At 46.1% G+C, this 27,666-nt stretch overlaps 1 protein-coding gene and 1 long non-coding RNA gene across 2 annotated transcripts in view; both read left to right on the top strand.

Annotated features, from left to right (window-relative positions):
• Positions 1–27,666, top strand: part of nrg3a (neuregulin 3a) — a 381,203-nt gene that overhangs the window by 146,054 nt on the left and 207,483 nt on the right. The gene's annotated exons all lie outside the window — the stretch shown is intronic.
• LOC115399813 (uncharacterized) lies at positions 12,338–22,634 on the top strand. Its single transcript, XR_003932733.1, has 3 exons — positions 12,338–12,466; positions 22,007–22,016; positions 22,623–22,634. It is a non-coding gene; the product is annotated as an uncharacterized LOC115399813 (long non-coding RNA).

The following is a 27,666-nucleotide window of genomic DNA, read 5'->3' as shown; positions in this document are numbered from 1 at the left end:
GTGAGCAGCTGCCTTGATTTTTGTGGCAGGAAGCAGATTGAGGCCGTTCATACCATCCTTTCAGAGTCAGCCCACAGCTCTGCTATACTTAAGACACTGGAATGGAATGAGAACCGGTTTATTTACTCTGAAGCACACTGACCTGGGCGCGGTGGGGGATTCCCACTGTTTGCATTAGTGTGGTGTGTGTGGTTTGCGCTCACACGTTAGTGTACAAGTGGCTGTACACACATTGTAATATTTATCTGTGTGTTTATCCGTAAATAAAGCTGCTTGGATCTGCATCTCTCACACACTTACTCTCAGGAAACTGAAGCCGCAGGTAGAAAGATTAATAACACAAACCGCCACAGTCCCCGGCGCGGGGCAGGCGCGGTGTTCATATCGTAGCCGTCAGGAAGAGCCAGTCCGGTTGCCGTACGTCAGGGACGCCGTTCTCACTGCCACCGACTTATTGATCAGCTGGAAATCTGAATAATGGGAATGGGATTAACTGAAGCAGGACTGTTCCTCCAACTGAAGACGGGAAAGCACAGTTCAGCTGAAACCTGCCAGGAATTTCAATCCAGGCGTTGCGCAGGGAGGTTGTACATCAATCTATCGAGCCGTTTCACCTGCTCTATCCGAGTCAGGGTCACCGGGAGCTCCGGCTGATCCCACCTGACTGGTAAATCGGTAGACTCCACTGGATAGGCTACTAGTACAGGCGCACACGTGCACAGCTGTGCACAGTGAGGAGTCGCCAAACATCATGACAGCGTGCCACACAGGAGATAATCTATCTGTGGCTGAATCTCATCAGATTCGCTCGTCCCTGGTCGGCTCGAGAAGGATGATCGAAACACTGGAGGAAGCAAACTGTTCCTGAACCAGGGTGTCAAACATAAGGTCCCTGGGCCAAAATGGGCCAGCGAGAGGCTCCAATCCGGTCCTCCAGACCACCAAGGAGATTGTAAACACTTGCTGTCAGGTTAAGTTTGTAAATAAAACTTTCATAATGCAGCAGTCGTTTGGCTATTTCACTGTTTTTTACACCAGAAGGTTTCTTGAGATTGGAGAGATTTTCCTCTTGTGATTATTTGGTTTTGTGAAAATATCAACTTTTTAATCACATTTACTCCGTGCTACGACAAATTAAAATAAAAATAGCATTTAAATAAAGGTTACGATGGCACTGTTTTACTGGTCTGGTGCACTCAAGATAAAATCACCCTGTATTTGCCTCCTGAACAATCCTCACCTCCCTCTCGCTCACGAAGTCTGTTTCCTCCCCGGTACTGTGTCGACTCATGTAGTTCAGTTCCAGCTGGGTTATGGAAGCCGGAGAACCCGAGGTCAGCCAGTAAACGCCTCATTGGAAGTCGCTCGGTTAAAAAATAACAACCCACATTGCAGTAATTTATGGAGAAAGTTTGCCGTGCACGGCCGGCGTGCTGGGATCTGGAACGAGGACTTGCTGTCTGACCCACTCTGCACTCGCTCTTTAAATAGTCGCGGTGGCCCGGCGTGAACCGTGAACTGTGGATCCAGGTCCAGACGACACACACTTCATTCTCTCATGAGTGTTCCCACCTCAGTTTCTGTTTGAGTGGAGTGTGTGTGTGTGTGTGTGTGTGTGTGTGTGTGTGTGTGTGTGTGTGTGTGTGTGTGTGTGTGTGTGTGTGTGTGTGTGTGTGTGTGTGTGTGTGTGTGTGTGTGTGTGGCCAGGTGGTGGAGTAACAGTGTTTCGCCCCTACAGCTGACTGCTATCTGCATGCTGGTGTTTACGGACCGCCGTCGCCTCCGTGCGCTGGGAACGGTTGTGTGGTTGGGTTTGTCGTCGTGACGCGAAGCCGGTTTGTCTTTGTTGGTTCTGGAATGTGTGCCAGACGTTACCGCCGCCCGATGGAAGCAAACTCGTCTCCGCCTCTCAGCACGCCAGCGAGTCGATGATATCACTTCCCATCCACGTTTCTTTTTTTTTTTTTTTTTTCCAGCTGATTTCAAAGGATTGCAGCATCCGCTCGACTCCGGGACCCTCGGGGTCTCGCACAAGACAGGCCTGCTTTACAAAGCAGCAAAAACAGCTGAACTCCAGAAACAGGGCCGGCGCTTCGTCTTCATCACGCGCCGCCTGTTCAGCGTTGCAGCAGCTCAGGTTCATTTTTAAATATAACTCGGTGTGCAGCTCTGCTCTTAAACAAGCCCACATGAAGTCCATCACAGCTAACGAGCGCCTTCCGCTCAGCGTGTCCAGTTATTTGTCTGTCACTTCTGGGTTTTAACTCGCAACGCACTTGTTTTTTTTTTGTGGTTGATTTATATCTGAGGTAAAACTCTGCCTGACTCTTATTAGCCAGAACAGAAATGAAGAAAGTCACTCGATCGGCCAGTAAAGGAAACGTCGAGGTTGAAAGCAGCGATTTTGACACAATGAAGTGTCCCTCCGGCAAACTTCACCTCCTGGTATTAAGTCGTCTCTGAGGCTCTCTTGGACTGCCTGATCCCTTTATGTAAGCCCGACCATGTTCAAAGTATCTTCCGAGGATTAATCATCTGCATACATCCATTTTTTTTCAACTGGCTCTTCTATACTAGTAAAATTGAGCCATAGTGACTTTTAAATTTCACCTTCAAAGTGTTTCTTTGTGGTGGCACAGACTATATGTGATGTAAATGGATTTTTTTCAAAAGACCAAACAATTCCTGTGGTAGATTACAGTAATTTCAACTTTTTTTCATGAGACCTCCTGGTGTAAAGCACAGTGAAATATCTTAAAACTTCCTGACGCTGTTGCGTAATGCATGTTTGTACAAACTGACCCTGACAGCGCGGCTTGGAGCACAATGCTGCTTTACTCACAGTGAGACAGTTAGCTTTCATGTTTACTGCTCTTCATGAATTTGTGGTCCGGATTGGAGCCTCTTTCAGACCCATTTTGGCCCATGAACTTCATGTTTGACACCCTTGCTCTATACTCTCAAGAGAGACGGCTCTGAATGAAAGGCAGTACAAATCCATCCACAGCCATAGGATGCCGGTTTGTTGCACGTGAAGAGAAATACAGCAGTTTCGAAGCGAGGGAAATCCGTATTTCAGCTGCCAGTGAGCTTGTTTCAAATATCTGTCAGTAAATCAAACGGACGTTGGACCCGCCAGGTGAATAAGTATCATCAACCTACAACTGAAGGTAAATGCTCGGCCGTGCTCGCACGCTGCATTTACACACACACACACACACAGGGGTTTGGCTCAACGCTGTGTTGGCAGATGATAGCTTTCTCCAGCTTATTATTCCTCCCCTAGACTCTTTGCAAAGAGGAGATTATGCAAATAGGCACTTTCTAAAGTTTCTCGCCGCCTGTTTCTTTTTTTTCCCCCCGTTTTCTTGTTATATCTGGGTCTGTATAACTAGGCCTCTCTCTCTCTCTCTCACTCTCTGTCTCTCTCTCTCTCTCCCTCTTTCGTTCTCTCTGCATGTGGAGAATCCAAGTTTGCCATGGCAGCACAGAAGATAAACGCCTACTACTGAGTTTAAATCTGTAATGATGAAAGTTGCCTTAATGGATTTGTGTGGTCATTATTTGCACAGACGTACACACTCGCACACGGGGGAACAAAAAAAAGAAAGAAAGAATCCTTGTTTAATCCGACCACCACAACCCTAATTCCTGTTGTCGTCCTCGCTGCTGGTCTGCAGGGAAGCGGAGGAGCGTTTATGAACACACACTCGCGTCGCTTCCAGTAAACCGCACAGTGTGATGGGAAATGCCTCACATCACATTTAACATTCAGTCCAGGCGAATCAACTGGAGAAGAATAGAACATGCATGCACCGGTGCTGAACCCAGTAAGTCGTTGTTTTAAAATCAGGTGTTGTCGTGCATCCCTTGGAGATAACTGTTCACGCTGATCTGCTCATGTTGAACTCGAGCGGGAAAGAGCCGTTGGTTGGAAATTGAACTCGTGAATGTCGTTTTGCCAGCTCCGGCTCCGCTCCGGCCCCGCCGCAGAAGGTCGATTGAATCTCGGTGAAGACGGAGCGGGATTGTTGCCAGGTTTTATCCCGCTGAGGAGTTGCCCTGAGAGGTTTCATTGCATGCGGGGAAGGTGAGGGAAGTTCAGGCCCAAGATGTGACGGATTAAAGTGGTTTGACCTGAGAAACCTTCGGCCCTTCCGTCTCCAGCACCCCTGATGGAAAGGAATGGCTTTTCAAACTTCACCCTGATCTATTCATGGATTTAAAGTGTGTGTGTTTGTGTGTGTTGGGTCCCTGTGATGGATTGATTGGTGACCCTGTACAGGATATAAGGGGTTTTGAAGATGTCTGGATTTCTGTTGGGATGATTATGATGACCAAAAGGGACAAACGGTTCCATTTTCATTGTATTTCAATCAGATCTCAGATGTTTATAGAGCAGGGGTGACATAGAGACTACAAGAAGACACAAAAATCCGTAGTTTTCAGTCCAGTTTGAATGGTTCATTAAACTATTTTGACACTATGATGGGAAAAGTAAATTCACATGTTAGTCGTTGCTGCCTGTTTTTGAAGAACGAGAACTAACCTGGCACGTCACTATCGATGCTTTCAGCTTTCGTGACGTTTCCATCTAAATGGACAAAACATGTATTGTTTGCAGTTCACCACATATCTAAAAGACAGAATATCTAACTGTGTTATTTCTTCTCTTTCTTTTGCCCCCGGGTCCTGATTACATCCCGCGTTGCACCGAGCAGGTAAGACATAATTTCTACTTGCTGTCTCTCCATCCATCCATCCATCCATCCATCCATCCTCCCAGTTCATCTTTACATGGTCGTTGCCCATGGACACACTCCCTTCCTGTGACTGAGCATAAATCTGTGCACAGCGCTGTGTTCAGTCGGTGTAATAATGCTCGGATGGTGTTGCTACTCTAGCGTGCAGGGACCCAGTGATACGCCAAGGCCCGTGTGTTTTATGCTCGGCGCTGTCTAAATGGCCGCCGCCGCCGCCTCAGAGGAGCGGGCTTCGCCTTGCCCTTGCTCCACTTTTACCCCGAACACAATCACAAACTCCGAGGCAGGCTGGGGAGACGGGGCGAGAGAGGTGGGAAGTGATGGAGGGATGCGGGGAGTGGAGACGAAGGGAAAGTGATTTGGTCCTCTTCGGGGAGACGACCAGACCAGCAGGCCGCCGCTCTCTGCAACCGGAAATTAATTATTTTGCATATCCGCTCTGAGACGCGTAGAAACATCTCCGCAGAGGTTAGGAGATGACATGAGCCGAGCGCCAAAGGTTATCGGTGGGGATGCACCGATACCGCTTTTTTAAAGGACGAGTACGAGTTCCATTCTTCAGCTACAACCTGACCACCGACATGAGTTTAGATTAAATGCCATAAAGCCTGATTCTTAATTCTTCTGAGTCCGGACCTGGTATTGGAGCGTCATCCCGAGGAGGATTCCAGCCTCGTGTAATTCACTGAGTGAAGGACGGCGAGGAGCCTCAGACAGGCAGAGCCCAGCAGGGGGCCAGCAGGTGTGAAAATGGCGGCGCGAGATGGAGACAAGGAGCAGCAGGTACCGGCGGACGGAGGATGAGGAGGCAGGAGTGAGAAACGGAGGCAGGAGGAGAGCGCAGGACCGAAATAGTTCAGCAGGGAACGAGAGCAGATGCAGAAAAGAAGAGCGAGAGAGAGGGAGCAAGGAACCGAGCAGATTTGATCCAAACGAGAGGGCGAGAGATGAACGGAGGCCTAAAAAGAATAGTTTAACATATTGAGCAGCGTGTGCTTATTTACTTTAGCGTTTGAGATGAGAAGGCTGATATCAGACATGATATGCAGCTTTAATACAGAGCTGCTGTCAGAGCTGCTTAGCATAACTTAGCATAAGGACTGCAGGCAGGAGACACCTAGCCGGGCGCCAACACCTCCTCAGGTTATGTTTTAAGATCTTATTTGCGGTTCGGTTATCTCGCAGACTCGTTTTAAAACAAGGCCGTGTGATTTTTAAGGGGCTGCATTAGCGTGCAGTGGCAACAGCAGGAGACGGGCGATGTTCCCTGAACGCAGCACGAGTCGTCCCGCCTGTTTGGACGTTAGAATGATCAGAATGAAGTTTGACACAGTATTATGGAATGGCAGGAATCAAACCCTCTGAAAGCAGTAATTACCTTCGTGCTGGAAGTGATGGATTCATTCTTAGTGTCACGTTTAAGCTGATCCACCATCGTCATATCAGAGGCGGATCTCATATTCACACCTCACCACTGCTTTCTGCAGCGTTCAGGACCGAAAGAGACATTTTTCTGGTTTTCTCACTGATGAAATCTGACTGGAGCCACAAAGAGTGTTCATTTTGACAGAAATAAAGATAAAAATGGCTTTCAAATCTCTTTTGTTATACATGACATTTTTAAGTCGTAATTTTTGTTTGCTGTGTTTGTCACCTCATTTTAGTAGTTTTCCGCTGAAGCCATTTCAGTTATTCTGACCATTTTGTGCAGCTTTGTTACTTTAACCATTTAAGCTTTTTGTATCATTGTGTTCTATAATGGTTGTAGCATTTTTACCTATATTAGCAACTTAGTTTGAACTTTGTTGGCAATTTACAGCGATTAAAGCCATTTTTTTTCCTGGTGTGTTATTTTTCATGACTAGTTTTAACGGTTCTGAGTTCTGAGAATTCATGCACATTTTTCCTTCCATTGCTGGAGACAGGGCCGGCTCTAGGCATAGGCGAAGTAGACGGCCGCCTAGGGCGCCACGTCCCGGGGGGGGGGCGCCACGGTCGTACAGGGGGCGCCACGATGCTCCGTGCTCCATGTGCCCCGGTCTGTGCTGCCCCGCTCTGCAGCGGTGTGACGCCCTTCGGCGCTCCTCGGCACTGATCGGTATCGTTCGGCATCGCTCCTCAGCACCCCCCCCCCCCCCCCCCCCCCGCTCAACGACTGTCGGAACCGCTCGAAAAACACGCTCCCAAGGGGCGCTCGTCTCGGGCTCGCCTAGGGCGCCTCCGAAGCCCGGGCCGGCCCTGGCTGGAGATTAGACGCTTTCTGAATAACAGTGTGATTGTAGAGCTGCAGGTTGCAGCTCTAATGTCACCCTTTCGACTGAAAGATTGCTTTCACTTTAGAAGTTTGATTTTCACAGTTAAAAAATGTACTTGTCAGTGTGGGTGAACTGCTGGAGAGGAGCTGGGAGGAGTTCAGTACAGATGAAGTTAAGGGGAATGACTCGTTGTCCCTATTCGGAGTTTTGGGGAAACGTGTTCATGAAGAGACTCAAAGCAAATGAAATAGGAGGCATTTCCTTCAAGACTCTGTGCAGGCCTGTCGTTTCCATCAGGACCGCGTTGACGTGTCTGTTGGTTCGAGCTGATGGTTTTCAGATTCTATGTTTCCTGATAAATCAGGTTAAAGGGTTAAAAATCACACCGGAAAATCACCTGTTTAGGAAAAACATTGATTTATAGCGCCAACAATATCGTGTCTCTCAATAAAGCAGACGGAACAAAGTGAGATATACAATTTTTCCATTCTTTAGGAGCTCACAGCTGCTGTTTCCTGTCTTTTCAGCACAATATCGTAGCTTGTTTCAACAGTAAATGTTCATGAAGTGATCTATTTAAAGGAAGCGCAGGTCAGCGACTCAGGTGTGGACGGATCACGTGCACGTAAACTCACGTCACCTCTCTTCCTCCCGACTTCCTCTTCTTTGTGCTCCTCTGACAGACTCCAAGTGCCTCGACACATGAAAGGGCTTCTTTCTCTTTTTTTCTTTCTTCCCTCGCCATTCATAATTGATTTGTGTCACATAATGAGGGAGTTACAGAACGGAAACGAGTCGGTGACCGAGCCAGCCGGTCCGATACGGTTTCCAAACAGCTCCCAGGGCAGATTTTCTCCAGGATGTTGCCCCGGAGGATCCCCGGGCGGATTCAGAGGAAGAGAAAAGAGGAGTGAAATAGGCATAGCAGACTTTAAGCACAGAGGGTGTTTGGTAAAAGGCTTGAAAGAGATCCAGCCTTTTTGGGGACAGAGGGCCTGTGTCATGATTTTATTGCTTGGGGAAGTAATCTGCAGAGGTTTCACAGCAGGAGGGCAATTTTCTCCGTTTTTTTTTTTTTTTTTTTTTCATTCTTTCTTGCTTGAGAAAGTTTTATCTGAGCAAAGTGGGTCACGGAGCTGCAGACACTTTCCGTCATTGATCCAGTTTCAATATTATCACTTTGATATCAGTTCCTAGAACGCTCGAATCTGGAAGAATTCATTCAGCTCGCCTGCCTCACTGTGAATGGATTCCGTCGCTCCGCCGCTGGGGAGAAATCCAGGCGTTCTCCTGCAGGTCAACCTTTCTGCATGCCGACAGAAAAACTGTCTGCAGTGGACCGTGAAGGTCAAACGTCCAGGAAAGCTAACGAGGATGGACACACACACACACACACACACACACACACACGGTTCTGGAAGAAAACGTTTATATTGTGTTTTTATGTTTTTTCTCTCAAAAAACAGCTTTTTTTTTGTGTGTTTTTGGAACATTTTGGAAACGATGTGCATTTACATGGAAGCGTTTAAGACAATGTAGCTAGCATGTAGGGAAACTAGAGGGCTTCTGTTATTTGTTTTATGAACTACTGTTGCTCGGCTGGCGGTTGTTTTATTTCTGGAACTTGTTATATTTACAAATGAGTAATTAAATTCTGTATTTTTTTCATAAACTATCTTTTTTCCCTCTTAGAAACATAATTTTGTCAGCTCATAATTGCTGCCACTGCTATCTAAGGTGCTACACGGAAAATGACCATTTTAGCTGTGATGAAGCCAACAACAGAGTAGCGGCTGTGGGGGCCGCTAGGCGCCGCTGCACCACTGACTGGGACCGTGGGCGCAAGGAATTCTGGGAAGCGGGATTGTTTGGCCGTTTCGGGCCGGTGTATGTGTGTTTTATTTGTTCGTTTGTGTTCATTTCATCGTGCATGTGTTCTGTTATTTGTTGCTGTGCTGTTGCCAGGGTTTTTCCTTCATTTTTATTTTCATGTTTGTGCACGGTGGCCCAGAGGGGTCATTCAGGGAGGGACCCGGCCTACGCACCACCGAGGAGGGTGCTTGAGTGCGCACGGTGGGTTAGTTGTTGTAACAATAAACTCCTGTGCTTGTGTGAAACTGAAGAGCAGACTCTCCCTCCTTGCTGTCTCCGCCGCTCGCCGAACGCCACAATCGTAATTTTCAAGAATTAAAGTATTTCCAGAAGTAGCCAGAGAGCCGTTTTCCCTCCTCCCGATTCCATTAATAATGTCTTATAGCTTCAAAAAACATCAGAAGCTCCGACATTTAGCCAAAAACCTCTCCTCGGTATGAGTGAAATCCAGCTGAATGTGAGTTCTGGAGGTGGAATGTGGCTGTCATGTCGGGAATGCTGGATGATCTTACGGCTCCTTATCACAGACAGACCATGACAGCTTCGTGTTCTGTTTCGTTTCTACTGATGGAGCCATAAAACACGGTGATATGAGGGCAGGACGGCGGATGCCTGCTGATAAAAACCCACCCTCCCCGTTCTCTTTGAGGAATGGCAGAAACCGGTAGAGCCTACAGGTGAGATCGCTCCAGTGTTCTGGACTCTGCAGAGGCACCAACAAATGAAAAGACGTCTTCAAACTGCAGGAAAAACAAAATCCCCGTCAGAAAGTCGCCCGAGACGGAGAGCGGACAGATGGAGACCATGCGTGAACCTTGAATGAGATCGCAGCGCAGACGGGCATTTGTCTCTGCGACGTCTGTGATGGATGCGTCTGTTTATTTGTGGGTTCATCCTTTTGAAAGGTAAATGGACGAAGAGCTCAGAGATGACATTTGTTCCCTGCAGCACTCAGACTGTTCCCAGACCACCAGCTTCGCCTTTTTCTCCCTCTCCTTCCTCATTTCCTTCCTTTCGGTGGAGATTTTCTGCATCTCCTCCATTTTGAACCAAGACTTGCATCGGAGTGTCAGATTTTGAGCAGAACTTCGTGGCAGGAACATAACAGGAGTATTTAGTTTGCATGAAGTTTTCAGTGAAAACGCGTCGTTTCTGCTGAAAATTATGTAGTTTACATGTTGGGAAAATTTTTCAGCTCATCTGAATGCTTTTTTTTTTTTTTAGATGAACCCATTAGTGAGAAAAATCGTTTTTCTTTCCTCCATAAACGTCTCTGAAAATATTTACTTGATCCTAAAAAGTGATTATTTTTTTCCCTGTAAAATGATTTTTGACTAAAATCCTATAAAATTCTGTTTCTCCATCCTCTCCTGGTTGCTCTGGTTTGTTCTAACTTATGGACGCTGAACTCATTTTTATTATTCATGAACTTGAAAGTGTGTTCCTGAGCAGGAGAGTCAAACATAAGGCCCGTGGTCCAAAAGCGGCCAGCAAGAGGCTCCATTTTGGCCAAGCCACCAAGCAGATGGAAAAAGTAAAAATTAATGGTTTTTTTTATTTATTTATTTTTTTATTTCTCTGGTTTTTTTATAAACTCAAGTCGACAACATGACTTCAGTGCTAATGCTAGCCTGCTAGCTTTCACGGCAGCATCGCTCATGCCCCAGCTCACGTCTCACTGCTGTCTTCTGCCTGCTACTGTTAGAAAATGTCTTTTAAGAAAAATCAATGTTTTCAATCGTTTCCAGTTTTCTTGATGGTCTGGATTCCTAAATCGGAGCTTACTACAGGGCCGGTTTTGGCCCACGGGCCTCATGTTTGACACCAATTTAGAGTCATTTGATAGTCGATGCTGGTTCGTGCTCAGGGAGAACATGGCAACCAAGACACACATTCATGACGATGGAAATCCTCCTCGAACAAACAAGTTGTCCCTCAGTATACACACTTAGATGTTGACTTTTCCCACATGCCGTAGTTTAAAAAGCACCACCCGAAAAACACACACACACACACACTCTCTCACACTCCAGTGCCTGTCCTCTCCCTATGTGGTAGACTGTGTCCTGTGCTTTACCAGCCAGCATCCCTTATCGCTGCAGGCGCTGCAATCTTGTCCTGCTTTATTTATGAGCCTTCTCAGCAGAGGGGTTACAAAGGAAGAGAGAGAGAGGCAGGCGGGCGGGGCCGGCGGTGGAGGGGGGGCAGAGAGAGCCATTACTATATTTCTGGCTGCCTTTTGGTTTTTCTGATGTTTTTTTTTTGTTTTTCGTTTGTTTGTTTTTGTGGAGAGGTTAATGAGCTCGGCTTGGTTGCAGTACACCTCGCTCTCTCGCTCTTTCTCTCTCTCTCTCACACACACACACACGACACATTTATAGATACTCGAGCTGCAGCCCTGATTTTGATGTTGACAAACGTCCAGCCAGCCTGAGACGAGTCTGCGGATGATTCCAGGCTGGACTGGGTGTTTCCGGCGTGGCTTCCTTCCTTCCTCTCTCTCTCCGTTCCTTCCTTCCTTCCTTCCTTCCTTCCTTCCTGCCGGTGGCCATGTTCCCCACATGAGCAGCGCTCCAGCATCTGGAGCATCACAGACGTGTCGCCTACACATGTTACATAACAGACGGCAGGACTGGAGCCTTCGCCGCTCTTTCATGGATGTTGTGACCTCCTTTCCTGATTTTAAAGATCTGCGTTTCTATTGAGTCTGTCTCAGCAGGGAAGTCTCGGCTTGATTTCTCTCGATTGTGTGGAATCGTGATCAGCTGTTTTTGTTTCATGAAGGCAGCGGCTGTGGAAACTGCTCAGTCTACTTCAGCTTTAAGTCACCCTCTGTGACTCGGGTAACCTCATGTTTCTGTCAGCTGGATTTAATCTGAAATATGACCGAACGCTTTACTTTGGATTGGAATTGACGTTCTGATCGGAGCTTCTTGACTGTGTGTGTGAGGAGTTTATATATGTTTTTTTAAGCGCTCTGTCTTGAATACTTCTGCCATTCTTGTTCGGTATTGTTATATTTAGGGACTGAGCTTCGGGGGGCCATGATGGCAACGTCTCTGTTGGAACTGTAGTGTTTCTTCTTTTTCTTTCTTTTTTTTCAGGCAAAAAATTTGGTAACACTTTACTTGAAGCCCCCCTGCATAACACATTATAAGTACATTCATAAAGCATTATAATGCCATTATAACATGTGTAGCTGTAGTTATAAACATTCATAGATGATCACAATGCCAGGACCAAACCCTAACCCTAACCCTAACCCTAACCCTAACCTTAATCCTATGCTGTATACTGCTGTATAGTGAGTTATAAAGCATTGTGATCATGTATTAGTGTTTATAACTACTTATAATGTGTTATAAAGAGGGGCTTCAAGTAAAGTGTTACCAAAAATTTTAATAAAATAGAAAAATTAACACCATCACTGCCAAAACAAGTTCTCTAGCACCACCTACACACACTAAAGTGGCCCGTAGAAATGTCATGGAGAGACCAAACCAATGCTCACTTGTTCATCTCATCAAGACCTAAAAATCACACACCGACACCCCTGACCTAACTCCAACAGGAAGTGTGTATTCCTCAGTTTAAATGATGAGCAGCCACACTGTACGGAGGTCGTCACCGTCAGTGTGTCGGTGTGCGAGTGACTGTGTGTAGAGAGGGAGCGTGAAGCACGCCGGCGCCGCTGAAACACTAAACGCTCTTCAAGTTAAACGAGTGAATCCATTTGCTGTTTTCCCACACTTGATGAACTTGTAAATCATAATTTTTTTTTTTTTTTTTAGAGCAGTTATCGATGTTTCTAATGGATCAGATGAAATCCGCCTGCATCTGTTCAGAAATACAGAAGTAAAATCCTCAAATATTCAACGAGCAGGTTTGATTTGCTGATTTCTCCACGTCGATGCGTCTGGATGCTGATTGGCTGCTGCGAGCGCGCTCCCTAAGCCAGTCCTTTTCCTGAAAATCAGACAGTTTGACCTGAATCCTGGAGGTGGCACGCCATAAAAGAGAACTGCATTCTGGGTCGGAGGACTTGTTGGCATGTGGAAGAGTGAGTCAGGGCGCGTCTTGCCAGTGTCGGCGTTTCGAACATGAATGATATGAAGACGGCGCCGTTCACACCTGCTGACACGCCGTCCGTTTCACACGCGAGCACAACAAAGGAGCCGAGCCGCTTTCATCTGCGACGCAGCGCACGTGACGCCGCCGGAGGACTGGGAGAAGACGCGTGCGTGCGTGCGTGCGTGTGTGTGTGTGTGTGTGTGTGTGTGTGCAGCTCATGCTTGCCCACATGCTAATTATTTTAGCGCTTAACTCCTTCTCCTCCTCCTCCCAAATGATATTCACACTGCTACCCACACACACGCTCACACATATAGAAAATTTACATCTCATCTGAGTTTATTTTATACCTAAAACGAAGGAGGAACATTTCCCTTTTTTGTGTTGCGAGCACAATGACTTCACTACGAAACGGAATAATAAATCACGTCGGTGTAAACATGTGCAGCGGCTTCGTGCTTCATTTATTCGAAGCTCGCTTTTTATCTTCTGCTCGCCAATAATCCACACCTCGTCTGTAACCCAAATTCCGACGAGCTCTGAACAATGTACACAGTTTAAAGCAGAAGCTGCGACGATGTGCTTCTTTCATGAAGCCGTATTTCATTCACAGGAAAAAATAGATGGAAACCCCACGGTTCACACCGCAACCTTTCAGATTCAAACTCAATTTTTGGTTCAGTTTTTTTTTTTTTACATTTTTGTTTTGAGAAGGTGTCATGTTTACAGGCTGTTTAGATTTGGAAGATGTATTTTTATAGATCCACATCCAATGAAACAACCATCAGCGTAGTTTATATGATATGTCAGTAGTTTAACCAGCTGTTTTCTCAGTAGCAGCCTCATGTGTTCCTAAGACACTGTGAGAAATTTGGTCACCTCTGTTTTATTTTGCTGGATTTAGAATTTGAGTAGTTTATCTCAGCATAATGCTGGAGGTATTTGTGATGACTGGCTTCAAATGAGGTGAAAAGCCACACTGTCTGAAGGGGCTTGATAATCGGTGATTTATGATTCCCTCTGTCTTTAGAATCTTCTTTTTCCACATCAACCGATTTGAGCGGAAACAATCAGAATATTGTAGAAATGTTTCTGTCCATCTACTGAGCACGTGCACGACCACAGCCGAGGTGGTCCGCGTCTGTAGCAGCGTTTTCCAAGGAGAAATCGGAGCATTCTCAAAAATGAGTAAACATGAATATTATTTTGTATGGGTTTGGATGAAATCTGGCTTTGTGGGTAAATGTTTGTCATGCATGTTCAAAGCATCAAACCTTCCACGTCGACTGGCGTTCAGACTCGTGTCTTTACCGTACAGATTCAGTGCTGCCGAGGCTCACAGCCCTCCTCGTGCGTCCTGCTCCCAGCCCCCCGTTCCCACCTCGCCGGGAAGGAATCCTGATGACACAGTGCTGATTTTTGGAGTGGGAGCGTCTCGCACCGCTGTCACGCTGAAGCTCACCGCCTTTATTGTGGCGGGGTTTCCTGTTCGTGTGCGTTCGGGTCAGTCGTGACGTTGCAGACACAGAGAACGTCAAGCCCGACCTTCGCTTTCCCACAATCCCCCTGTCGGCTGCCGCGTTTCTCCCCGTTTGGTAAACAAATGATAATTATTCGTCTCATCATTGTTGTGTTTTTGAAACGGTGTCGGCTCCACCCTTCTGATTCGCCGATGCAAAATGATTCACTGACGAGCAAAAAAAAAATCTCACTCCTCCTTCAAAGCGGGTTGCGAGTCAATGCTGCTGAATTCATGAATAGGTTTGTGTGCATTTAGCCTCCATTACAGGATAGATCAGATTCATGAAAAATACAGGGATGTTTTAGATGAAGCTGCGTTTCCCAGCAGCGCCGTCCGTTACTGCTCCTCTGGGAGAGTCCGCTCCTCCCGCACACGTTTGGCATTTGATTGATTTTGAAATTTGCGCCTCGGAAGAACCTTCATTCTGGAACGTTCTCTGACTTCGACTCTTTGATAAGCCTTTGACCTTCGGCCGTGACCGGTTTCATCTGCGGCCGACAGGCAGCGTGTTTTCTTGAAGGCTGACATTAAAGCGGCTGGTGTGGATCGCGGCGCACGATTCGCCGTCATTTGTAAACGCTGCCCCAGTTAAATTCGTGGAGCTCGTCACGTTTTGCTTCCCATCATCTCTTGGTTTGTGGAAGCTTTTCTGCAGTTTTTTTTCTATGAGACATTCACTAAACATTGCTAAATGTTCTAAACGTTCTAAATGTGCTTGGTGGTTTGGCGGCCCGAATTGGAGTCGCTTGTGGACCTGTTTTGGCACACGGGTCTTAGGTTTGTTCACAACATTAGAAAACCAATGAGGCAGGTAATCTCAGGTGCTGATAATTTCCTCCACTGTGTTTAACCACGTATAATAAACTCAAATCCATCTGGACTCAGGATTCTCAGGGCTGCTGCAGCTCGAGCGAGACCAGCTCCTCAGACCCAACTCCGTGCTTCTGTTCCGATATCAAATGTGTCTAAACAGAAAAGACGGTGAACGCAGGGACGAACAGTCCCCTAGTTTTATCCCAGCCTGCCTAAGCAGCAGCTGGAACCGACCCGGGGACGCGGTGAACTCCTGGCCCAGCGGGTTGATAAGCTCAAATTATTCCTGATAGCGTTGTTAGCAGGCAGAGAGGTTAGCAGCTGCGTGGGAACGGTCTGTGGGGAGAATTAACTTTTTGCCTCTGACGGGAGATAATGCGACAGACTCGCGCCCTGCTTGATAACTAGCTTGGAAACAGGTGGGTCAGAGGTGGAACGCAGAGTTTTCTCTCTGCAGGGCCAACTTTGCAGAGCTGGCGTTGGCCTCGGATGATAAAGAATCTGCTCCGTCCTCCTTATTTCTTGTGGTTTGACATTTAGATAATGTCATGCAGGAATGCATATGTGGCGGTGTGCTTATGTGTACCGGGGTAATATGGAGGAATAGAGAAGTATTCAGGGTGAAGGTTGCAAACTGAAAATCCTCGGCAGTTCCTGATGCGAGGCGAGAACCAGGAGGTTTCATTAAAACTGGCTTCACGTTGAGTCATCCTCAGTATTAATCGTTTGGTTTTGTGAAAATGTCGATATTTTCACAACTTAGATTCAGCACGACCGCAAGATAAAACTTTGCAATTTTGAATTTACAGGTTTTTATGTTGGTATTTAACTGGTCCAGCTCACTCAAGGTGAAATGAGTCTGTTTGCGGTCCTTGAACTAAAACGTGTGCGTCGATGGTCGCTGATTACAGAAAGCTGCGCAAACTTGAAGCAGCAGCGAACCATAACACTTTGAGTGAAAAGCCCAACATGTTCCTGTTTGCGGCCTCTGGGGAGCTCCTCGACCGAACGCACGTTTCATGATCCTCCAGTGAATTCATAAACATTTCATGCTTTCATCTCGCACTGTGCCTGTGAATTCATTGCGCCAGCAACCTGTCTTGGCTGCGTCTTCCTCCGCCTTCCGGCGCTCTGTTCCCGAGCTGCGTCTCCCCTGACCCTCCTAAATATGAACAAGCAGCGACAGAAAACGGCGAAAAGATCCACGGAGACGTCGCAGATAGCGCCGCAAACGCCAATAAAAGGGCCGCGCCTCCGAAGGAAACGTATGAGAACAGCTTGATGAAAATTTGATGGCGAGCTTATATAATTTCTTGGATAAGAACAAGGAGGGAGTTAAAACTGCGTTGGCAGCTGTCTGCATTTAAAACAAAGATTACGGCGTCGCACGAGCCTGGTAATTGCTCAATAAATGCTTCGTTTGGAAGTTCATTTTGAAGGCATTGTTTTGTAATGCATAGTGATGCTTCAGAGTCTTAATAAAGAGAGGGAAAAAAAAATGTTATTTTTTCTCCAGCAGATGGATTTAATTTAGAATAATACTGAATAAGAAGGTGGAATTGGTTTAACAAAGTGAATACATGCATATTGTAAATCTAAAGATTGTTTCCAGATGAAACAACGTATGAAAGCAGATAAATGCATCTGGAATGAGGATATTTTTAAGGATCACTACTGATATTTGGAGTTTTATTTTTAAATGGCTGAATTCCAGCAAATTATGACTGGATTTCACTTGAATAATGTTATGTATATTTTTTGGTTTTGCCACCATTTGAGCCGTCCCCAAAGCACTTTTACACACCAGCGGAGGCATCAGTCCAGCCACTCCGAGTAGCTTGTGGTTGAGTGTCTTGCTCAAGGGCAGATGGGAAATTGACACCAGAAAGGCTGAAAAATGACAGTTTTCACGTTGGGCCACGAGTGGGTGCTGTTTGTTTTTGCAATGAAAGCATGTCAGCACTAACAATGGGACGTTCACATGGACAGACCACCAAGGGCACCGCCTGGAGCACGGTTGCCATGGAGACGGACTCCCGGAACACAACAGGACTCCTCTTCCACCGGAGTCACGGCTCAGCTGGACTGTCTTCAGTGGAAACTTAAATCATTAAAATGGACAAAAACAGAATCTGATGGCAAAATAGGAGAGTTTGCGTGAAGTGGCGTCGCTGTGTGAGTGAGACAATGCCTCCATGTCCCATCATGCCCGTCTCACCGTCTACGGCAGCTCCTTTAACAAGCCGCTCGGTGTCCTGCGGCCGATAAGGGCCGGACAAAGACAGAGAGGAGAGGCTGGAGGCTGGAGGGAGAGTCCATCAGCAATAAGACGAGACAGCGGCGGCAACAACAACAACAACAGAAATGTATTATCGATCGCTCGCCGTTCACCAGCGACTTGTCGCCGCTCGTGCACAAACCATCACTTGTGCAGCGCCGCTCCGAAGGGGTGATGAGACGGCGGCGTGCAGGAAGTGAGGGCCCGAGGCGAGCGGAGAATAAAGTCACCAACACTTGTAAAGGATACAAGGAGGCTGTTGGACAAGCAGAAAACGAGCCGGTGTTTTATCAATCAGCAGAATGTCCCGCACCCCTCGCCCCAGAAAGCCGTAATGGTAAAGAAGGAGCCACAAAGCTTTCCAGCCATTTCACAATTTCTCTCTACTTCTCTTTTTATTGCCCTGTCTATTTGTTGTAGTTTAAGAGAAAAGCCATAAGGTTTTAACAGCCCTATTTATTCTTTTTTCATGAACCCTGGGTCTGGGCGAGCTGATAAAAATGGATTGTGTCTCTGGAGCGCTCCGTCTCGGGGGCCCCGGCTCCTCTGGGAAAATTTAGCTCTGGCAGGTTATGGGAATGGATCGAAGAATAGACAGGGAATTACTTGAAAAACAGTGAGTACCAATCTACAAAACACTTTTAATGAAGTTCTGTCTGCCTGCCCGCTGTAATCATTGTGCAGAAAATCTCTGCCACGGCGGTGCATAGGTATTTCATTATTATATTTTAAAAGATTTCAACACTTGAGCAGTTTCTGAGTCAGGAGCAAAATGAGATCATTTAAAACGCCGTTATCTCCCTGAGACGAGCCGCCGCTTCCCCTTAACGTCCAAGTGCGATGTATGGACTGTGCGGAGCCGGAATGGGATTTATTGCCCAGGTAGAACATGTCATGAAACAAGATTGACAACCTTTGCCGGAGGAGCTATTGTGCTGGCGTTCGGCGCCGCGGTGAAGCGCCGGCGTGAAATCCACAAATCGGCAGAGAAAGAAGCCGCTGCAGGGAAGCAGAGTTCGTCATGGAGCTCGTGGTCATGAAAATAGAGCAACGGTGGCGGGTCAAGACCCGGAAGTGTTCGCCTGAAAGAAACAGTTTTTTTTTTTTGTTTTTTTTTTTTAACATATTGACATGTCTGATTCTCCTGCAGGGACGGCTGCGTCTGCATTTAGCCTGGAGCGACGTTAAAACTGGCTTACTCTGATCAGAAATGACACTTGCTGCTAAACACACAGCTTGTGTCCATCAGTTGAAATGCCAACAAGTCACTGTAGCGATAGAAGAAGTCTTTGAATCTATAGTCGGAAATGAAGAATTTATTCCAAACTGAGGATAACATGGAGTCAGTCTCCAGGGAGTCTACGGCGGCGTCTGCAGTGATGATCACACTTCAGACTGAACCAGGGTTTGATACTGGAAACGGGATCTGAAGGCAGCAGACACCATCAGTTCACTTTATTTTTATGGTGTCAATTAAAACATGGCGATCTTATCGATGTTTTACTGAGGAAGGAAAAAACAATCCCACATGAGCGTGTTCAGTCAGCAATGGAGAAACTCGCTTTTATTGGCTAAAATATCGAGACTGGACTGGACTGAAGAGGTGCACAGTGGTAAAGTGCAGAGGGAAAGCAATGGCAGCATGACAGGAAAAAGAGAAAGATCTGTCAGAAAGAAGCAGAGTGTAGCTATATAGCTATCGGAACATGGCTGTTGACACAAAACACAAAGTTACAACGAAACACATGTTTTGTGGTGGAAAAAACTGGAGAATTAAAGTTAGAAACCGAGCAAATTGAACCACCGGACCACCGAATCTCAGCATGAAGCCAATTTTAATGACAGTATTTGATGAATTGTCCAAAAAACGTCTCCAATATCTGTTGAATTCTGCTTGATTTTACAAACACACACTGCATGGTTTCAAGGCTGATGCTAGTTTGCTTGCAATCAGACAGCTCCCCTTGATGGTAGCATCAACTCGGTCTTGGTATTGTCATATCTGCTACTTCTGAGAAGTTTGTTAAAAAAAAATGTGTTTTCTTAGAAAGACCTTTGGCAGGCCACTTTGGAGCCTCCTGCAGGCTGGTTTTGGCCCGCAGGTCTTATGTTTAACACTCATATGCATGAACAGACACTTCCCAGCAGTGTAAATCTATAGCTGGACTTTACGTTTGAAAAAGATTCATTTAATTAGCCATGGAAATACTGACATTTATTTTCTCCAGTCTGTAATGAAACTCAAAAAGATCTCAGGACTCTTCAGGCCTGTGTCCTGTTTCAAGGTTTGACCAGGGACGGTCACGCAGTGTCTTGCTAAAACTGTCTGAAGACGTAGTCTGGCTGTTGAAATAGAACATTATACCGGTATTTTGGCAAATCCAAATGGAAAAAGATGAGATTAGTGGCGGTTCCAGCCCAGCATGAAAGCCAGACGCACCTCAAGAATTTCACAAGCCTTATATAATCTGTGCTGTGTGGGTATCCAGCATGTAATGCAAAACGTTGGCGAGTTCTGTAGGGAACAGATATTCCACTTCATGAGAAATCTGAATGACCTAATGCAATTAGAGAGGAAAAAATATTCAAGTTAGAGGAAATCGACTGAAAATGAGGATTTACTTTCATGCATTAGCCAGAAAAGGACTGATGGAAATGTGATTGTTTTCACCGGAGTGTAAAATGTCAGTTTTTACCTTCAGCTGTGATTGCAAATCTGCTTTTCTCAATTGGTGTTCGCGCCCCAGATTCAGACCAAATCCGCAGAATATAAGCGGCTGTATCACCGGTAGGACACTGCGCCTTGTCGCCAAATCGGCTCCCATTAGGCCCGACTGTCGGAAAGGTGATTGAACTCTGCTGTGAATTAATGGAGCCAATTTATACAGTGACTCTACACACATCCTGGGCCTCAGAGTGTGTGTGACAGTGTGTGTGTTTGTGTGTGTAGTAGATATATATATTTTTAAAAAGAGCCTGAAAGGACTCTGAACAACAGCGACATACACACAGCTACACACACACGTGCAGAGACACACAAAGGGCACGGTGCAGTGCCGTGCCTGCTCCCCCCGTCCTGCAGTAATAGGCCTTCTCAGCCCAGCTGAAACACTCAGTCACACTTTCAGCGGGGAAATTGATTCTCCAGGGGTTTCTATTCCATTTGTGTTCCTGTGTGTGTGCATGTGTGATGCATTGCAGGGTCTATATACTCATTCATCCGTGCATCGACCCATACATTCATCCATCCGTCGATATTATTTTAGCAATAATTTTCCCCCCTTACCTGTAAAATGTTTAGGTTTTTTTTTTTTTTTTTTTTTTCCCACCCATTTATTCAAGCATCCATTCTTCCATACCATATTTTATCGGAGCTTATGCTTGCAGGGCGCTGCTGCCGATTGGAGGAGGCACTGTGTGCAGGGCGAGGTGTTTCATCCATTCATCACGCGGCTAACACACATGAAGGTTTAACCGTTCCGGCAATTAAAAGTCATCAATCAGCTTAACAAGGAGAGGAGTCACATACAAGCAGAGTGAAAACAGAAAGGCCTGGACTTCAACTCACATGGCTGTTTTCTGTGATTAATGCCACTTTTCTATCAGCTGGGGAATAATTGTTCTCTTATGTTAATGTTTACTAATTAATTTATCCAAATATTCACCCTCGATTACCACTGTGCTGTTCAGAGAGGGATGAAAGGCAGGCTTCACTCTGGAGTCATTTCTCTCTGAATAACATGGATCCACACAAGTTTGTATAGATTTAAGGCCCCATTTAAGTTTTGTTTCCACAGCTCCTTTTGTTGCTGGAAATGGAGTTTTCATTGTGACCACAAGTTGGCGCTGTTGACCACAAACACATGCAGCAGAGAGCAACACACAAACCTTAAGAATGGGAGAACAGGGATAATCGTACGGACAGACGACCGAGTTGGATTATTACGGAGACTCTCAACCATAGAACTGTGTTTCCATGGAGACAGAGTCGGGGCGTTTCCCGTCTTTCCACAAAGTAGGATCATTTTCTAAAAGTTCAGCCTTGTAAGCCATTTTCAAAAAAATGGCGTCTTCAGTAACTCCAAGCATCGTTGTCATGGAAACAGGAACAAAAACACAACAGCATTTTCACCTGAAACCATTCTTGTGTAAAGTTTGCACAAAATAACAAGCATATTGTTGGAAAGCTGGAAGCCAAAGTATTCGATAAAACCTGATCTATGGAAGAACATGCAAACTGCACACTGACAGCATCTGGCCCTGTGTGGGTTAATGAAGTGTTTCTGTTCTGTTCTATTCTGTTATTTTTCTGTTCATTTCTTCAGCTCTGATCAAAGAAAGAATTAGAGAAGTGACTGGCATTACTTTTATTTTCTAACTTCAGAATATCTGCGCTCCTGTGCAGCCTTTGTGAAAATAGCACTTTGCGAAGCTTCACTCTTGTGTAACACATAAACGCACCTCCTGGCAGACCTGACAAAACACCAGAAATGAACCTTTCTTCTGAGCTGCACAGAAAAACTCATGCCCTCTTGTTTCTGTCAGACTCATTTCCAACAGCAGCGCGTGGAGAAAAGTGCACGTCTTCTGGCTTCACCGCGGTGGGATTAAAATCCCCCTCCTCTGGTTTTATTCCCTCGGTATGCTGGAAATATTGACGGGACGTGCTCGAGGCAAAGGAATACCACTCTGGCTAAACGTTGTTGGAATACCTGGCGATGGTTTGAGTGGGCTGCCACCATAAATACAAATGGGTGTGATTCATATGGCGTCCTCTCATTCATCATCTATTGTTCTTCAGCTCCCACAGGAGAGGCGAGTGAGAGAGGAGAGCGCGAATAAAAAGGCGAAAGAGCGGCTCACCCAGAATGAAATGAGTTAGCGCCAGCTGAAGTGTGTTTATGTCACCGTAATGTTGGCCATCGGAGTGTGTGTAGAACCAGGATGGCTGTCAGCGGCGTTTGAATTGGAAGAAAACATACGTTCTTATTTTCTCTCAAGTGTCACTCTCAGATTTCATGTAGGAGTGTTTTACCGATTCATCCCAGGCCTTTCAAAATGGAAATTGCTTGAACGATGTGGGCAGGGAGTGTTTGTGTGCTATGAAGACCGAAACATCCTGGGAGAAGTGCATCGGTGTTCTTCAAGCACAATAAAATGAGCAATCGTGTTACACTAAGGGAGGAAATGGGGCACTCTTCCAGCGATTCTCCATGCTCGCAGCCCCTCTTCCATTCTATCACAGTGACAATTTATTTTTCAGCCTCTCTGGCACATATGTTCCTTTTCTTTCTGCGATCGTGTGTCTCTTCCCGAGCTGTGTGTGGCGTGCGAAAGCGAGGGAGCGCGGGGGGAAAAGACAGACGACGGACCGCTGAGAACAGGCGAAGCTCCTTGCGCCCCTCGCTGAGGTGACAGACGCCGACCGTGGAAACCTTGCCCCACTCAAATATCTGCTTAACGAATCGAGAGCTTCTCGGTCTGTTGTTGGTGGGAATATGTCTGTTTCCCTAGTTGGGCTGAAACAACATACGCATCATTTCTTTAATCCATCTACAATCCAGCTAACAGCACGGCGTGGCGAGCGTGCCAGGTTACAAGCCGTACAGGCACATCCGTGCGGAGAACAGTGCTCTATGGACACACAGCATTCTTATGGACTGATGACAAACTGGATGCAATCACTGAGAAAAGTAGGATAAACTCTGGGAGGCGCTGTGGAGCCTCGGATCAAGATGGCAGCAAAGTCCTCGGCATTAACGCTTCTAATTAGTTCCACAGCAGGTCTTGAAAAAGTACTGCTCAACGACAGAGAGGAGCTCCAGATCTTGTAGTTCTCAGAGACCCAAAACTACACCTGGAAAAAACAGCTGCGGTAGCCAAAGATGCGAATGATGAAGCCAGTTAGCTGCTGTGCCAAGTGAGCTGAAGTCACCTTTAACAACTGTTATCAACATTAACGCCAAGATAAGTGCTTTTGAGGACTTTGGGACAAAACATGTTGAGATGCATCTCTGAAATGAAAACCTCACAGACAGACAGAGTTGACCGATGTCAGTGAACGCATCGCCTATTTAGAGTCCAAGATGGAGGACTTAGAAAATGGTGGCCAGGGAAACAGGTTCAGACTGGCAGGACTGCCCAAAAGTACAGCGCGGACATGGTGCTGATCTGGTTCGGACTCGATGCCACCAAGTTATTCTCTTTGGGAAGAACTGAGTTCTGGTCAGACCAAGACCGGACTAGAGCAGAACCGTAACCATTCGTTTCCTGAGATTTTGAAGCTGTGAGGACATCTTTAGCTTGATGATCACAAGATCAAGCCTCAAGCTTTATCAGCGGGAACCATGAAGACCGGGAGCAGATTCAGCGCAGTGAGGAAAACGTTGTTCGAAGCTGGAACTTTTTGGGGAAAGTCTTATTATTGTCCGTCTACTGTTGATGTGCAGAAGAACTGTTGACTACGGCTGTTGTACAGCATGTGTGGTAGCAGCGTCTTGCCCCCGAGCACCTTCCAAAACTCCCATTTGGGAGCTGTTTTGAAAAAGTTGCCTTGGAGCACCGTTGTCATGTAAATGGACACCACAACATAAGGGAAGTGTAGCGTTTTCATTTGAATTCATTGCCTAAGTCCATCATCGCTGGTGTGATGTCCACGGTAGGATCCTTCCACCTGCGACTCTTGCAGGAGTCTCCAGAGCAAATCATTGCTGCGGTTGCTTCATCTTGAGTTGTGTTTCCTTAAGTGGGGCGGCGGCGCTGCCCGGAGACCTCACACGACTCGGAGGTACTTCAGGTGAAACCTTGGAAATACGGAATTATCGGGCTTTGATCCAGCTCGGTGCTCGAGTGAGCTGCAACCCCCACATGTCTAAGTTTGACCAGTGGAAGGGTCGATAATGTCTGAGGTTGTCCACCGGGTTTCACTGGCGGCGCGGACGGACACTCGATAGATACAGCTCCACCAACAACAGGAAATATGTTTTTTTTTTCCCTCCTTTCACCTACTACTTTGTTTTTGGTTTTTTTTTCTGCTTCAGAGGTGAAAAGTTTCCACTCAGCCCCACTTAGACGGGAGCAGTATAAGTCCAAGCAGATTATTTGTGCCGGGCGGCGAACACAAGTAGCAGTGTGCAAGCTAATGAGGGCTCTAACTCTTGTGGCTGCAGTGGAGAGCGCTCTCTCGGTCCGTCCGGCCGTTTGCGCAGTGGGGTTTGGAGGAAAAGGGATAGAAGCGACTCGCTGGAAGATGAAAAGAAGCAGCTGTAGTACACGGCCGTCTGCAGTCCTCCACAGGACACGCATTAAATCAGGCTCCGAGGGAGACTCGGAGTTGGTAAAACACGGGGGAGAACAAATCATCAAAAATAAAATCCCCTGATCCCCAAAGGTGAATTATTTTTCTTTGCATGAAGGTCACAGTGCAGCGGCAGCAATACTCGGGCCCCCGGGGGACCGGGGGGAAGAGACTTCCCGTCTCAGTCTGGCTCGTGTCCTGACTGTTGTCAGCAGGGTTACTGCATCCATCACAAGGGCACGAACTCCTGGTATCCCTGTGCAGCCGGCGGCCCGGGGTCACAGCACATCCTACAGCTTCAGATTTAACTGCAGCATATGGATTTTTTATTTATTTATTTATTTATTTTTTTTTGGCAGTGTTGCTTTCCAAAATCTTTTTTTTTTTTTTTTTTTTTTTAAACATATAACCATCTCACCTTCAAACCCGTCGATGTGCAGGGAAAGAGATGCTTCGGTGAAACCTGCTCCAAAGTGGCTCAGGGTGATTGGCGGGTCGCTAATGATCACTTCTCAAGTCTGTCTGGGGAAAAAGTTTGACTCGAGAGGGTCCAGACTTCCCCCTCTGAACGTCCTAACCGAATCAGCTGCATTTAAAAGCAAGCCGTACTGTGTACACGTCCATCAACTGCATTCTGCTTTCAGATGCTGTGATCTGGAGAAACTCCTGGACATCATTCGGCTCAAATAAACAAACCAATCATTACGATTATCTCTAAGATATATTTCTTCTTGTGAGCTTTCAATCAGATGTAATTATGTGAGAAATAAAGGCACAGGAGGGCACTGCTTTAAGATGCACTCATGGTAAAAAAAACCCGTAACAACACATTTAAGTCGAGGCCAGACCTGCAAATCTTCCCAAATAGCTTCACATGATATTCTAAGTGAAATTAACATCAAAGTGAGCTTTATTGTCAAGTTGTACGGCACATGCAAGACAAACAGTGGAATTGAAATTTCATCTCTCTGGTCCTTCTGAAAGGAAAAAATAGAAAAATATCGACTGGATATTTATCCTAGTATTATAATAATTCCACGGAATAAGAACAAATCACAGCAATATATATCTGGTGAACCAGTTCAATATACAGTAAACTAAGGATCGACCGATATGGCTTTTTTAGGGCCGATGCCAATTATTGGTACTTATGGAAACCGATAACCGATATGTTGAACCGATATTCATTTGCAGCAAAAATGAACATTTTGGCATCAAAATGTAGCTGTGGGCGGGACATTGTTCCACAGCCCAGAGGAGTGACTTAGTGAAGTGACTAGTGAAGAGAGATGTGATGTGCTCAGTGGAAAACACTTCTACATTCATTATACTCAGGCCTTTTGTTTTCGTTCAGTTTATAATTGTGGGATTACTTTATTATTATTGTTATTATTATTATTATTACTGATACATGTAATTATATTTATCACACACACACACACACACACACACACACAATAATGCAGTCATCTCATCCATAACTTCCCCAAAACTCCAATATTCAACTCTCTGTCGCTGCTGATGACACAACTCTTTCCTTCATTTTCTTGTATTTTGTCCCCTGTATGTCCGTGTACTGTAGGAATAAAAAATAATAATAAAATAAACAATGGAGAATCCTGGTTGAACTAAAGTTGTAGGCTACTGTAACGCTAAAAAATATGTTAAAATCAATGTTATCACTAATCGATGCGCGCCCCCGTGGGGGGAGTCATTTTTCGGCAGGCAGTCTGTTCTCGGCACGGTAACCAGTCAACCCCCGGTCGCCCCGACCAACTCGGCCCCACGCGTCTTCTGTCACGCACTCACGCCACACAGTGAAAACTGGAAAAAAAAATCACCGGTCGCTCTGTGACAGGCTTGTGTTTGATTCCTCCCGGTTCCACAGCGGCGCACCAGACACATTTACCGGTAATTTTTTTTTCAGTTTTCAATGTGTGGCGTGAGTGCGTGACGGAAGATGCGTGGGGCCGACTGGACTGTAATCCGCTGCCGGCCGACCGCTCCCGGCGTCCCAGCGAGCGGGCTGTCCGCCGGCGTCGGGCCGCTCCTCGCGGCTGTGCAGCCGCGTGCCGTGCTCTCCGGTTGGGAGACTTGAGGACAAACTGTGTGATTCTGGTGACTGACGGGTTAGCGGCGGAGAATCTGCCTCAAGCTTCATATTTGCCGTTCTTTGGAACTGGCCAGCTTAGCTACAAGCAAGCAGAAGTTGTTTGCTCATGTGATCACATCACAATGCATTATGGGAGCCGTAGTCAAGACAACTGACTGACAACCGAGTGGTCTTTATTACCGTATTTTCTGAAAAAAAAAGGCGCACCGAAATATAAGGCAGACAGTTGGGCTTTGAGACAATTAGAGGCTTTTAGGTGCGCCTTATAGTACAGGAATTACGGTAAAAAAAAATTTTTTATCGGATATTGGTGGAAAAAAAGGCCGATGCTGATTATTAGAAAAATGCCCAATATCGGCCGATATTATCGGCCAGGCCGATAATTGGTCGATCCTTACAGTAAACAGTAGAATACAGTCTCAGTATCTTTTGTCCATTGTTGTGAAGGTGAATACGGGTGTGTCTGCCAGCGAGGATTAACTGTAATATTTTGGTGAAATGTAGAAAAAGGTCCACAAATTAAAATCCATGAGAGGTTCTGGGAAAAGTGTTGGACAACTCCTGTGATCGTAGTGGATCGTTTTGTGGTCTGGTGACAGGATTTTCATTTAATTTGAGTACAAAGGAAAACTTTTTTTATTTTGGAGCTATGTTTACACCAAAATGAAAAGAAAAAAAAAAA

Source organism: Salarias fasciatus, chromosome 13 (assembly GCF_902148845.1).
Source record: "Salarias fasciatus chromosome 13, fSalaFa1.1, whole genome shotgun sequence".
Lineage (NCBI taxonomy): Eukaryota > Metazoa > Chordata > Actinopteri > Blenniiformes > Blenniidae > Salarias > Salarias fasciatus.
The sequence above is the reverse complement of the archived record's forward strand: the minus strand, read 5'-3'. Positions and strand labels throughout refer to the sequence as shown.